The 12,952-nt window shown below is 31.2% G+C and overlaps 1 pseudogene; it reads right to left on the bottom strand.

The window, feature by feature from the left end:
• Positions 1–413: 413 nt before the first annotated feature.
• LOC113853327 lies at positions 414–9,591 on the bottom strand (annotated as a pseudogene).
• Positions 9,592–12,952: the final 3,361 nt, after the last annotated feature.

Genomic DNA, 12,952 nt, shown 5'->3' with positions numbered 1-12,952 from the left:
TGTGTATACAATTCTGTTTTTCCCAGAGCAAAGCTCCTCAGAGAATTTTCTCTGCCTAATTTCAGAAACTACTTTAAAAAAAAGACCCATCACTATTCTCCCAGCTATTATTTATAACTGACCTTAAAACAGAAAACTAACTCCTAGCTGTTACTGTTATCTGCTAACTAACATTATTAACTGTCCTCTTTCTTCTAGAGTACACCAGCCAAGGTTTGGCCTTGTCTAAGTTAGTATTTACAAAGATATTAGGGTTAGGGCCCTGACTCCTATTAGGATGATAGTAGAAGAGAGGTCAAATCTCCGGATTCTATGTTGCTTGGAGGAAAGGCATTTCTGATGGAAATCTTAGAAAGCTGTATTGCATAGAAACAGGGGAAAAGCATAAAACCATATCATATCAAATCATTTTGTTCATTTTGACAACTATGAAATAGCTATTTTGCTGTCAAAATTAAACACTGAATACCTCAAATGGAAGAACCCCCAGTGATCAATGATATCTACCATTAAAGCACAAGGTTCTAGCATTAAGAAAACACCTGGAATCAGCTAAAAACAGTAAGTATATTAATCATATGTTAAAGAAGCTTGCAAAGTGATATCTTGATAGAATAAGTAATTAGAAACATCAGGCACTTTATGAGAATTCCGTAGAAAGTCAAAATAAAAAAGAAAAGACAAGAAGAAAAAGAAAACTTATTCCATTTATAGATTAACTTTTTTTTTTTTTTTCCAACGGAAGGAGTAGAGAATAGGGAAAAGAGACATGAGTGTAATGTAATTACTGCATGTGATAGGGTTAAACTCTGCTCAAACTGAAGAGATCTTTATAAAATATGTTTATATATATAGAAAATAAGGTTTCCAACTAATACTTAACATTACAGAGCAATTTAAACGTCAAATTTCTATTTTGATAAGCCAGATGTTTTCTTTCCTTTGGCCCAAGAAAAAGGTTGATTTCATTAACTTTCCATTAATGCAACAATTAAGAAAAATGTTAACTCAAATGTGAACAATTATAATTGATAAAATTTATTAAAAAATATTTATCTTAAAAATATAAAAGTAAAATATTATATTTTTAATTAAAACTTACTACTTTGTAAGTGCTTAAAATCAACTCTAAGAGCCAAAGAAAACAAAATTGATAATTTAATTGAGAAACAAAACATTATTCTATTCAAATTTCAATTTCTAAAAACATTCCTAGACTTGAAAAGTCTTGACTGTAAATCCTCCTATTGAAGCAAATTTGAGAGTTTTGTTACTTAAAAAAGAAAGACTTCAATAAAAAATTGATCTTCTATTTAGTCTTTCGTTTTTAATTTTTCAAACGAGTACCCCCAAAAATCACTTTTTATTTATATATAATCCTTTTATTAGTAATTTATTAATTTAATCTATTATTTGTTTACAATAATATCTAAGTTAACTTATATAATTTTATCGAAATATAACATGAACAAAATATGTCATTAACACCATCTAAATAAAATTTTAAGTCATAATATAAAAATTTGTAAAATTAAAACTTAGAAATATAAATAGGATAAAAAGCTCCATCATCATTCATATAAACTTCATGTCATATTATATGAATAAGTCGAACATCAAACAAATAATGAAAACAATTGACAAAATACTAATAAAAAACTATATAAGAATGAGAAAAAATTAAAAATGAAAACCCAAATGAGAAAATTACAAATTTTTAGGAGCTAAAAACTTATTTAAGAAAAATATATATATTTTCAACTAACACTGCTTTAATTAGGAAAGAGAATACAGAAAAAATTGTTATAATGGGCTTCACATTTGTGATCTCTAATAGGAGTTAATTAGAAGTTACAGCTTAGTAATCAGTAGCTAACTTGTAGGTGGCCACCAGTAAATCAACACATTATATTGTTGATTATATATTCTAATATAAATGCTAATATTTAATATCATATAAAGGGGAACGTTTATAGGATAGCATCCAAGAGAAAAAAAAAAGAAAAGAAAAGAAAATGCATGGGCAAATACAAATGAGCTCTTCATTCCCTCTGCATGTCTATTAAGACGACACCCTGAAGGAAACCATGTACTAAACAAGCACAAACGCCATAAAAATGTATCACCTTTTGCCTAGGTTCAAATACTTTCAATTACAACTACATGCACTTTATTGCAGAGTCCAGCCAAGCAGATTATCACATATTAGATCAATTTTTTACTCACTACCCATGCCAACAATAACAATACAATTTCCTTGCTTAGCATGAAAAGAAAAAAATTCTGTGCAGAAGATTAATATGATATTATTATGAAAAATATTAACATCTCCCTTTAGAGTTGATTTAAAAAAATTAGAAGTAACAACCTTTTATGAGAAAAGAAAGTATTTATTACATTGAAATTATAAATGTATAATAAATATTTCTTTTAATAAAAAATTACTAATTTTAAATTATTCAAATCATCTCTAAAGACTGACGCTAACAAAATACTATTATTATTAGTGACTACTTTTATGAAATATTAAATGCAGAGAACTTACCTACAAAATCTGTAGAAAGAATTTACAAATTGACATTATGCAGCAAAAAACCCTATTGTTGAAGCCTAAGCCGATTGAAGAAGACCAAAAAATGATACTCAGGGGCCCAGTACACAAATCCAACAACAGGACCTGCTTTTATGTACTGAAAATCAACATACAGCATGTTTCAATCAAAACCATTCGCCCAAATATAATAAAGGATGATTTCAGACCATATTTAAAATAGAAAGATAAATTAATTATAAGATTTAACACTAAAAACCTTTCCATCTAGGATCACAAGTTCACCATCAACCCATCGAGGATTCTGAAATCCTGGCTCTGCAAGCCTCCCTTGACCTTTATAGCGAGCAATCTGTAATATCAATAACATTAGAAAATACAACAAAAAAATTATAATCGATGTTTTTTTAACTCTCAATTAATGTCAATATAATGAGGGGGGAAAGGACAGAAAAACAGTGGGAAAAATTAATGGGGCACCAAAAGAAAACACATTGCCTACCAATCCAAATTCCTCAGGAATTATTCCCTTATGAGGAAGCTGATACCTCTTTCCAACTTTTGCTCGAAATGAAACCTAAGGAGATCAAGGAACATGACACATTGGCAACCATACAATACAAGCTACATAATCACAAAATTAGCTCAAAGTGAATGCAAATTTATAACAGCAGCAAAGAAATATTTTTTAGCTTACGTTAAACTCAAAGTCAATACTAGATTGATTGATTGACTCCCAGAGCAAAACTATGCATTGCTAACAAAATACATTGAATATTTTCTCTCAATCTAGTAACAAGCTTGAAGTTTTGGTCCTTAACCAAACTCAAGTTCATGCATTTTAATTTACAAAGCATGCATAAAAAGTAGTCAATCATGTTTCAGTAGAAATTTCCAGTAATCTTACTTTTAATATGCCAAGCACGCATGGTTTTCAAGGCCATAAAACACCCATAGATGCACAATGGCACTGACAGTCAGACATATGACTAAATAAGCATATAATAATACCACTATCCCAGCTTCACGACAATCTCAATTACCCAATGGCAATCAATTAAGCCATCTGGCACACTTAGAGCACAGACACGACAGATCAAAGCCTCTTGTTCTGTTTCACTCTTTGGTTCCACCCTTTTTAGTCAAACTAAAGTGAACCACTTTTTAACTGTGTTTTGTTTTATTCTATTGCCAAAACACAGAGAACATAAAAAGAGCCCATAAATGCTGTTTCGCCTGTACTAACATGTCTACCAAATGTTACCTTATATAGATTATCTGGAGTGATTTCAAGAAGCATCACTTCACTGCCACAACATAAGGGATGGCTTGCACTAACTGACAGCAGTATTTTTGTGTTAACATGTAGTAGTTGCCTTTTTCTCTTTTGTATATTTTGTCCACAAGCTGATTTAAGCTCAATGAGACACTTCCAACTAACAGCACTAAAGTCCAGAAAAAATCCATGCAATACATTGTAGACCACAGAGTAGCTCTCTTTACCTTCTCACAAATTAAATGACAGCAATGCTGTTTGATCTCATGTTCAACCCCCTATACAACATGTGACCTAAGTCGTCACCATGAAATTGTGAATTTGTCACATATCAGCAATCTAACTTGTCAATTAGCACAGTAGAGGTTAATTGTCTTTGTTAAAAGAATCTGATGATCTAGAGTGTGACTATTTATATAGGAAAAAAAACTATTGACAAATAAAATACATCAAATTGTAAATTCATAAAAATAATTTAATTAAATATCCTCAGGACTTTCTGCTATGCTTCAAATCAGATACAGATTTTTACCCAAACAAAACAGGGATGTGGGGGCCCAGATTGTTAAAAGAAACCAAGGATAGAAACAAAAACTATTTTAAATTTTTTATAAAACCTATCAAATAAATTTCCAGTATTACCTGGCCAGCTGGTACATAAGGATCCCCAGTCAGTTTCAAAGCTTCTACATACTCAGAAAACTCCAGATCAGAAGGTTCCTTTGCCCCACCATCTTCTTCCCAGTGGCCATATCTGCGCCTTAGTTGAATTACTTCCGATGAGTGAAGGCCATGTGCACCAACATATAGACCTGATGAAAATGAAAATATTTGCTAGTCAGAATAGACTTGGATTAAAAACTAAAATACTACAGTAAGCAGACAATTTCAGCACCTCAAAATACATAAATTGACAAGTTTTATAAAAAAAACAACCATTTAAAGGATCAGGAGAATTAGGTATTTCAATGCGATTGAAAATTGTTGACCCCGATAACTGTTCACATTTCCGAGCCCAGCTAAGAGATAGACTTATTAATTTTCCCACATCTTTCAGTACCTAAAAGGTTGGAGCAAAACATTATCATAAGCAACTATTTGGCTACACTTACCAAATTTTGCAAAAGTTACTACTGATAGGCCTCTATTTCACTCTAGTATAAGTTCATATAAATTGTCAAATAATAAACTTTGAACTACCTTTGAGGATACCTTCTCCCTTCTGATGAACTTAGCAAGATCAAGCATAACATGATCAACATTTTGTTGAATCTTAGTTGAATTAGCTGATGAAGGTTTCCCTCTGCCACAACCAACCTGTTGATAAACAAATTTTTCAATAGTAAAGGAAAATGAACCTTGTCCAGTTGTCTCCAGCTTAGCGGGAACTCAAAGCAAACTTCTAGTTGTCAAATTGCTGGAAAGTTTCCGAACAAGACCACCAACAACAGCTTTGACTGCAATTTTATTTTGTTTTTCACGTCCAAAAGTTTCCATTCTAGAATTTAATTCAATTTCATCATCAGTTTTAGATGTAAGATCTTTCAACCCTGGACTTTCTATCTCATTGTCCTTATCTGCATCTGCATTTTCATCTTCATCCTCTTCTTCCTCAATTATCTGATCAATCACCTTAGATGTTAGATCCTTGTCTACCTTCCCTGGAGTTGTTACCTTCAAAACATTCATCTTTACACCAGGAATCAAATCTTTCATGACATTCTGAAATCCAGGTATTCCCTCTGATGGATCAGAACTGTTATTCCTATAGTCAACACCATCAGGATCTTCAGTTCTCTTAACAAATAGCTCACTTCTATCTTCAGGTGATTCCACTGATCTAAATCTCCCAGCAGCATCCAATATTTTAGAGGATGTTGTTGGGGGACTATAGAAAGCCCCTCTTCGCTTTAAGTACACAACCTGAAAATTATAAAAATTACTAAGAGCAAAGGTCATCAAGTTCTCATTTATAATAGCAACAAGATGTCAATTAAATCCAAGTCAATGAAGAATTATGGATTGGTTCAGAGCATTCCTAAATGACTTGTTGCTTGGGTAGATTTCTGAAATATTTAAAGTCACAATTAAAGTTTGGGGCTCAAACAAATCAAGCAGGACCATGAAACCAATAGGCCCTGGCTAGAAGTATAAGTTAGCCCAAGTTTTCATTGCCATGTTTAACCAGAAAAATTATATAAAAATCATATATATAGGCATGTACCAAGAGTCATGTGACATTAAATAACCTATGATCATGACCATCCATGTGTGGTTGGAAGGCCAAGATTTTTTGCTCTCACTCTTATACAAAAAGAGCTTTCTCACAAGATATGAACCTCCAAAATGAAGATTGCAAAGCAGCATGCCTGATTGGGCCTAACTCAGTACTTTTTCCTTCTAAAATCCAAACCAGAAGAGAACCATTTCCATCAGCATTGTAAATCCAACTCAACATCAATAATACAAATTGGTTGGTATTCTAGACTGTTTATAATTTGTACAACCACAAATATTTGTGTAAAAGATCTCATGATAGCAATTCAGACTGTATGAAGTAAACAAAGTTTGAAATTTAATTTGGATCATAAACATCAAGAAACATACTACATTCTTGCATATAATCCCTGACTCCTCTGTCATAATGCATGTGATAAAAATTGATTGGTTTCAAAAGAATTATTATAAGAATAGCAATCTATAGAAGATCATCTTTAGTTCAGTCATATTCGTATTTCAGCTAATAAATTTTTCAATGAGTAACGAGAATCCATCTTGAGCACAATTAGTTTTACTGATAAAATATCGTAAATGAGCTCAACTTTTAGAGAGAAATGCTTGTTGTTTATGTTGTAATAATCCTAGCAGAAAATAATAAAAACCTAAGGTGCTCAGTCAAGAAGAGTTACCTGTGACTTAAATTCACCTTTCTTAGTCTCCGTAAGAAAAATTTCAAATAGAGGAACACCAGCAGCAGAAGTAGCAAGTTGCCTGCAAAATTATGGTGAAAGGGTCAACACTAGAAGTCACATAAGGATATGACCACCTAAAATGTCTCGAGTTATGTAAGGAAATTCCCTGAAAAACATAAAAATACATTGTTGTTTCCAAGACAACAAGATAAAAGTGATAGTTACAAGAGAAAAAAACAAAAAGAATTATCAGTAAAAGTATTTCTAGTTTGGGGACAATTAACCACTTAAATAGGCAACTATGTTCGAAGAGTGTTTGGTGAGTAACCACTTACCGACTAAAGTAAGTGATTATTGTACCTAAGTTAGAAATATTTTAACAATATTTCCTTCTTAGAAATTTTCTCATGGTAAATTAACCTCATAAGATAGATTATATACAGGGAACACACATGGTAAGTCTGAGGATGATGGTGGCAGCAGTGTTCTGGTTAGTGATAACAAAAACAGTGGGCCAGTGCTTACAGAAGCTGAAACCTTAACAGAAATGAAAAAAGAAGAAAGGGGAACGTTGCCAAGCTCCGATACCAACCTGAATTTGAAATGGAAATATTGTGATATACAATTCTGAGAGGGAATTACAAAAATTTATAGAGGTAATAACTCTAACGAACCCCCTAAGGCCAAACACAAAAATAATAACTAACCTAGTCCTAACAGAATAACAGCCTAATGACAAGATACATAATCAACAACAATCATGGATATGAGATTCATAAAATTCAGCCCCAAAAATAACAACTGTACCTTTATTATCTACAGTATTGTTGTCTACCTGTAACTACTTCATTTGCTCATTGATAAATTTGTCAACCTAATTCAGGTGACCAATAAGACTGAGCAGTTAAAGGTCCTGAAAGAAGTGTGCGATTAAACTCCTAACTCATCAAGTTGGTTAAAGATTGTCAACGAAGGACAAATTTGACTATAAATTTACCCACACTAATAAAAGGGCACAAATTTGGAAAGAGGAACTTGAAGTCAAAGCAACTTAATCCTGTCCCAATTATGTCATACACAAATCTGATCTATCAGACTAATAACCAAATTACTCCCTAACAATCCCTTCTACAATTTAAATACAAATGGGAACCATCAATACCCATCATGATCAGGATCTTCAGCCTTCTCCAATTACTCTGTTTCTGTCACTATGATGCAGAAAATGTTAGCAACAAGGTGCTAAAGACAGATGTTTCATTTCAAGCCATTATTTTATTTTTTGGTGGACTAAAGTTTAGAGAAGAGAGGACCTTCCCTCATTTCACAATCAGGGTATCCACAAGTCTCATAAACAGCTACAGTGAGCTATCATAATAGCAATCATAACCGACAGTGAACCAGACAAAGAAATAGAGAAACTGCTGAAAAAGTTTATCTAACTAGCAAGTGCATAAGCACAGCCCAGACCATTATCTTAAAAACCTGTATGCTATATAATAAACTGAAGAAGCAATCATTCAAACTGTGTCAACCAAAAGGGTCCAACAAGGCTTCGTAACAGCAAGGGAACCTAGGACTAGAAGAAAGGAAAAGCAAAAGGCTGGTTAGTTATCAAAGAATCCCCCGCCTAACGGATAACCATATAAAAGTAATGAACTTCTAACATGGATATATAAGGTAGTAGAACTCTCCTCAATACTTTTTCACAAATTCATATAACTCATTCCTCAACAGTACAGTTCTAAAGCCGTAGCACCTCCTTCCCTAAAATTAGTTGTCCCTTTCATGAACGAGCCAAATTTCCTTATTACCTAGCACTGTAACTCCTTGCCACATATCTTCCATGCTCTGGAGTTATGCGAATAATTAGACCCTGTGGATGATTAGCATCTTTTGACATTCCGGCCCACCAACCCACCTGCAAGAGCCAATACATATGTAACGTCAAAGTATATTATTATTGGTAAGCTCATAAGTCCTAAAATATCACACGCATGCATGTTTCCAACCTAAGTGCCAGCAAGCCAAGTATAGCTACAATTATTACTAGGGTCAAATTCCATTTCCATTTTCCACCAAAAAAATAAAATAAAATACAAAGACACTGGTGCAATGTGAACTCACAAGTCCAGCGCAAGCTTCATCTCTTAAAAAGGCCGCATCACTGTACCTCTCTTCCTCGATGGCACTCTGAAATATTAGGAGGGAAAAAGAATACAGATGAAAGAAAGTGTTAAGTACATAGAAATGTGAAGAGAAAAAGATGAGGGAGGGAAAATTGGTACATTGAGATGAGACATGACTCTTCCAACAGTGTCATTGGTAGCTGCAGCTGCAATGGCCACCTTAAGCGTAGCAGCATCCTCATAATCCTCAAAACGCACAGCATCACCTAACTGAGACTGTTAATTTGAGCAGAAGAACATGTCAAATGTGATTGTCAGCAACATCCGTACACGAATGAATTCAAAGTTGAAGCAAAAAATCCGTACCTTGAGAATTGAAAGGAGAAGCTCTTGTTCATCGACGTCGTGAAAATGGCGGCGCCAACGATCCCAATCCCATTCGTCGTCTTGGACGGAGGCAGAGACACGCAGAGAATTGAATTTATTAACGACGTCGTTGAGGCAGAGGGAATGGGAAGGGAATGGAAGTGAGGATCTGGAGAATGGGAAGGGGAAAGAGGTGCAGAATTTGGGGTTTGAGAAGTGAAGCGTGATCGCTGTTGGATATATGGAAGCCATGGATGGTTGTGTGAGTGTGAGTGTGATGTTTGAAGCACACGGGTGAAATAGTGTGTGTTGCAGCATTTAGAATGTGACGTGAGGATGAGGCACCGCTTGTTGATTGAGAATGAGATGTGAGATGTGATGCGCTCTAATCAAACAAAATTTGGACATAGGAAACAATAAATTTGAGGCTGGGAAGCTCACTGCGAAAAGGTCGGATGCTGCGTGGCAGTGAACAATCGCTCCACCAACAACGGATGAGGACGAACTTCAGTTACGTTGTGTCACGTGTAAAATATAATTTTTTAATTACAGCATAAATTTTAATATTAAGGTAATCAATTAGAAAATAATAAATTTACAAATAAGTAAAAATATTAATTAGTGACTATTATATGAATATATAATTTATTTTTATATTTAAAATAAATGCATATAAGTAATATTTTTTAAAAATTTACGTAATTATAATTTTCATTCATTTAAAAAATAAAACTGATGAGTAAAATAGAAAATAAGAAATATAAAGTTGACTAAAAAATAAGTTCAATTTATAATTATAAGACCTTTTTTTTATCTAACATAAGTTTTTTTATATTTTAATAGTTACTAACCAAGATTAGATAATATTTTTATAGCTTTTATTAAATAATCAATCAAAATAATTCAATTCAAATTTTCATTTAATTAACCCTTACTTTTAATTATGATTTTTTGAAAAACATCATTTAATCTTATTACTAATTTTAATGAAAAACAAACAACGCAGACGAATCTTTCAAACTTAATAACTAAAACATATTTTTTATAAAGTTAATTAAGATGGTCAATGTGTTTACTGTTACAAATTAAAATTAGTTTTATTTAAAAATAAAAAATCTTTAAAAAATTAAAATTATTATATTCATTAAATATAATCATTATATAATTAATATTAAGATTCAAGAATATCATATATATATATATATATATAGTTTTTTTTATATATTATATCGATAATCAATCAACAAAAACAAAATTAGAATTATTTAAATTTTTTAATAAATTTTTAAATTAATTTTTAAAATAGTAAACATTAAATAAATTAATTCTTAAATTTTAAAAATTACTTCATTAATTTTTTACATTATAATTTGTTAAACAATTAAATCTCCAATATGAAAAAAAAAAAAAAAACAATGCTAATGGATTTCAAATTTATGCAAAATGCTTGTCTATTTCTAAAATGTCTAATATATGTTTTACATTTTCTACATAAAAATGTTCCATTTTCATAAGGTCTTCTTAATTGTTATTCAAAAGTTCTAATAATGTATGAATATTAGATCTTTTGAGATAATTATAGATCTTGAGAGGCAATTCTAATTGGTCAATAAAAATAGATTTCAATGGTATTCCTTTTTTTTTTTTTTTCTTCAGTTTATCCTTAGCCAAAATATACTATGAAAAGTAAAAAGGAATAAAGTAACCTTGTTTCAAAAAGAACATAAACAAACGTACGAAATATATTAGTTTTTATTGACACTTAAATAATATGTAGGATGTCAATATGTAGTAGGTAGGATTGTCCAAAAATGCTAAGTTCGTTCGAAACAGGGTTATCTGAAGGCCCAAAACATAGATAGGGTTGAATCAACTTATTTAGGAGAAATACGAATCATTAAAAATGGGGTTATATGGTTAAAAATGGTTAGATTTGGGTAAGAGGATTGAAACTCGAACCGACCGAACTGTTTATTAAATTAATATTAAAAAATGAAACCTAGTGACGCATATTTAAAGCTCCTTCTAATCCTCAGCATGTCGCATGCCAAATTTTTTTTTTTATCTTCCTTTTCTTTTGCTCCCTTATTTGATTTCATTTCTTCTGCTAGGGTTTTCATTTGTAATGGTCGCATACTCTCATACTTTCAGTCTTTCTTCTCTTCTTCCTATTCCTAAACTACGTGTTTTATTAGGTTTTTTCATCTCTCAGACTTAGTCATGGAACCCTAACTATCTTTCCTTCCTTCTCCTTCTTTTATTTTTGTTCCTAAAGTAAGTGCTATGCTTTTTAGTCTTCCTTTTTAGAAAGGGAAAGACAAATAGGTATAGTCAAGAATGGCGGGGTGTTTGGTGGGTGGGGCTAGAAGGTTCGAACTCACTGGACCTTCTATATTTGAGATGATATTCAACATTACTTCAATTTGCATAGTCCGTTAGACTCAGATTTGTTCAAGTTTGCACCAAAGGTCATAGCCATTAGAATCTACAACCCTCAACTACTGCGCAAAAGTTTGTACAACATTAAACATTATTTTTTTTCAAAAAATTCTTATGTACTGGAATCTATTGAGAAAAAATATGCAAAGAAAAAAATTGAATTGCTAAATAAATTATTTTGGGCTCAATTGGCCCAAACTGCTTGTCTGACTCACTTAACTCACAATTTGCCTAACTTGAAACCCGTTCAACCTGATCCACTAAGTGGATAGTTACGGATTTAATAATACATAAGTTGGTTTGGATTATTTTAGTTTAACTACATCTGAAACCGTCTGACTCGACCCACTGGACAGCCTTAGTAGTAGGACACTAAATTCACAATGGCATTTCAATAATGATGACAACATCAACAAAACTGCAACTTACTCTTTTTTTAAAAGCTTTATTTTGGAGTTTGGAGAAAAAGGAAAGGGAAGGGTTTGAAGAGAGAAGAAAAAGAGGGAAAGGGAGGGGGAAGGAGGTTAAACTACTCCCTTGTTTGAATGTTAAACATGGAGAGAAGAGGGTGATAGGGGTTAATAATGTAAATGATATTATTGTATTTTATACATTTTATTTATATTTTTTATTTTTTCAAAAAATATAAAAATTAAATATTTTTCTTCTTCTAAATATTAATATTTTTAAAAATAATATATTTTGAAACTATGTTTGAATGTTAAACATGGAGAGAAGAGGGTGATAGGGAGTTAATAATGTAAATGATATTATTGCATTTTATACATTTTTTTTATTTTTTTATTTTTTCAAAAAATAAAAAAATTAAATATTTTTCTTCTTCTAAAAATTAATATTTTTTAAAAATAATATATTTTGAAACTATCACTCTAAAATATATATTTTAAAAATTATATTTCTATTTTCTATAAATTTTTTAAAAAAATATCACTCTAAAAATTAATATATTTTGAATAAAAATTAATTTATTGCTATTCTTCTCTTTAATTATATTTAAAAATACACAAATTATATATTTTTCTCCCTCTAAAAATTAATATTTTTAAAATTCATATTTATAATTTTTTTATTTTTAAAAAAATTTCACTCTAAAAATTAACATTTTTTGAAAAAATATTTTTTTTCTATTTCATTCATTTAATAATTAATATGAAGAAAAATATTTTAATAAACTAAAAAACCCTCCAAAATGAGGAAACTCACAAAATCAAAGTTATGAAGTTTTTGGAAGTTTTAGAAAAATCACATAACCTTTCCC

This window comes from Abrus precatorius, unplaced genomic scaffold, assembly GCF_003935025.1.
Source record: "Abrus precatorius isolate BTA unplaced genomic scaffold, Abrus_2018 Scaffold10, whole genome shotgun sequence".
In the NCBI taxonomy this organism is placed as follows: Eukaryota; Viridiplantae; Streptophyta; class Magnoliopsida; order Fabales; family Fabaceae; genus Abrus; species Abrus precatorius.
This window is presented reverse-complemented; position numbering and strand designations above follow the sequence as displayed.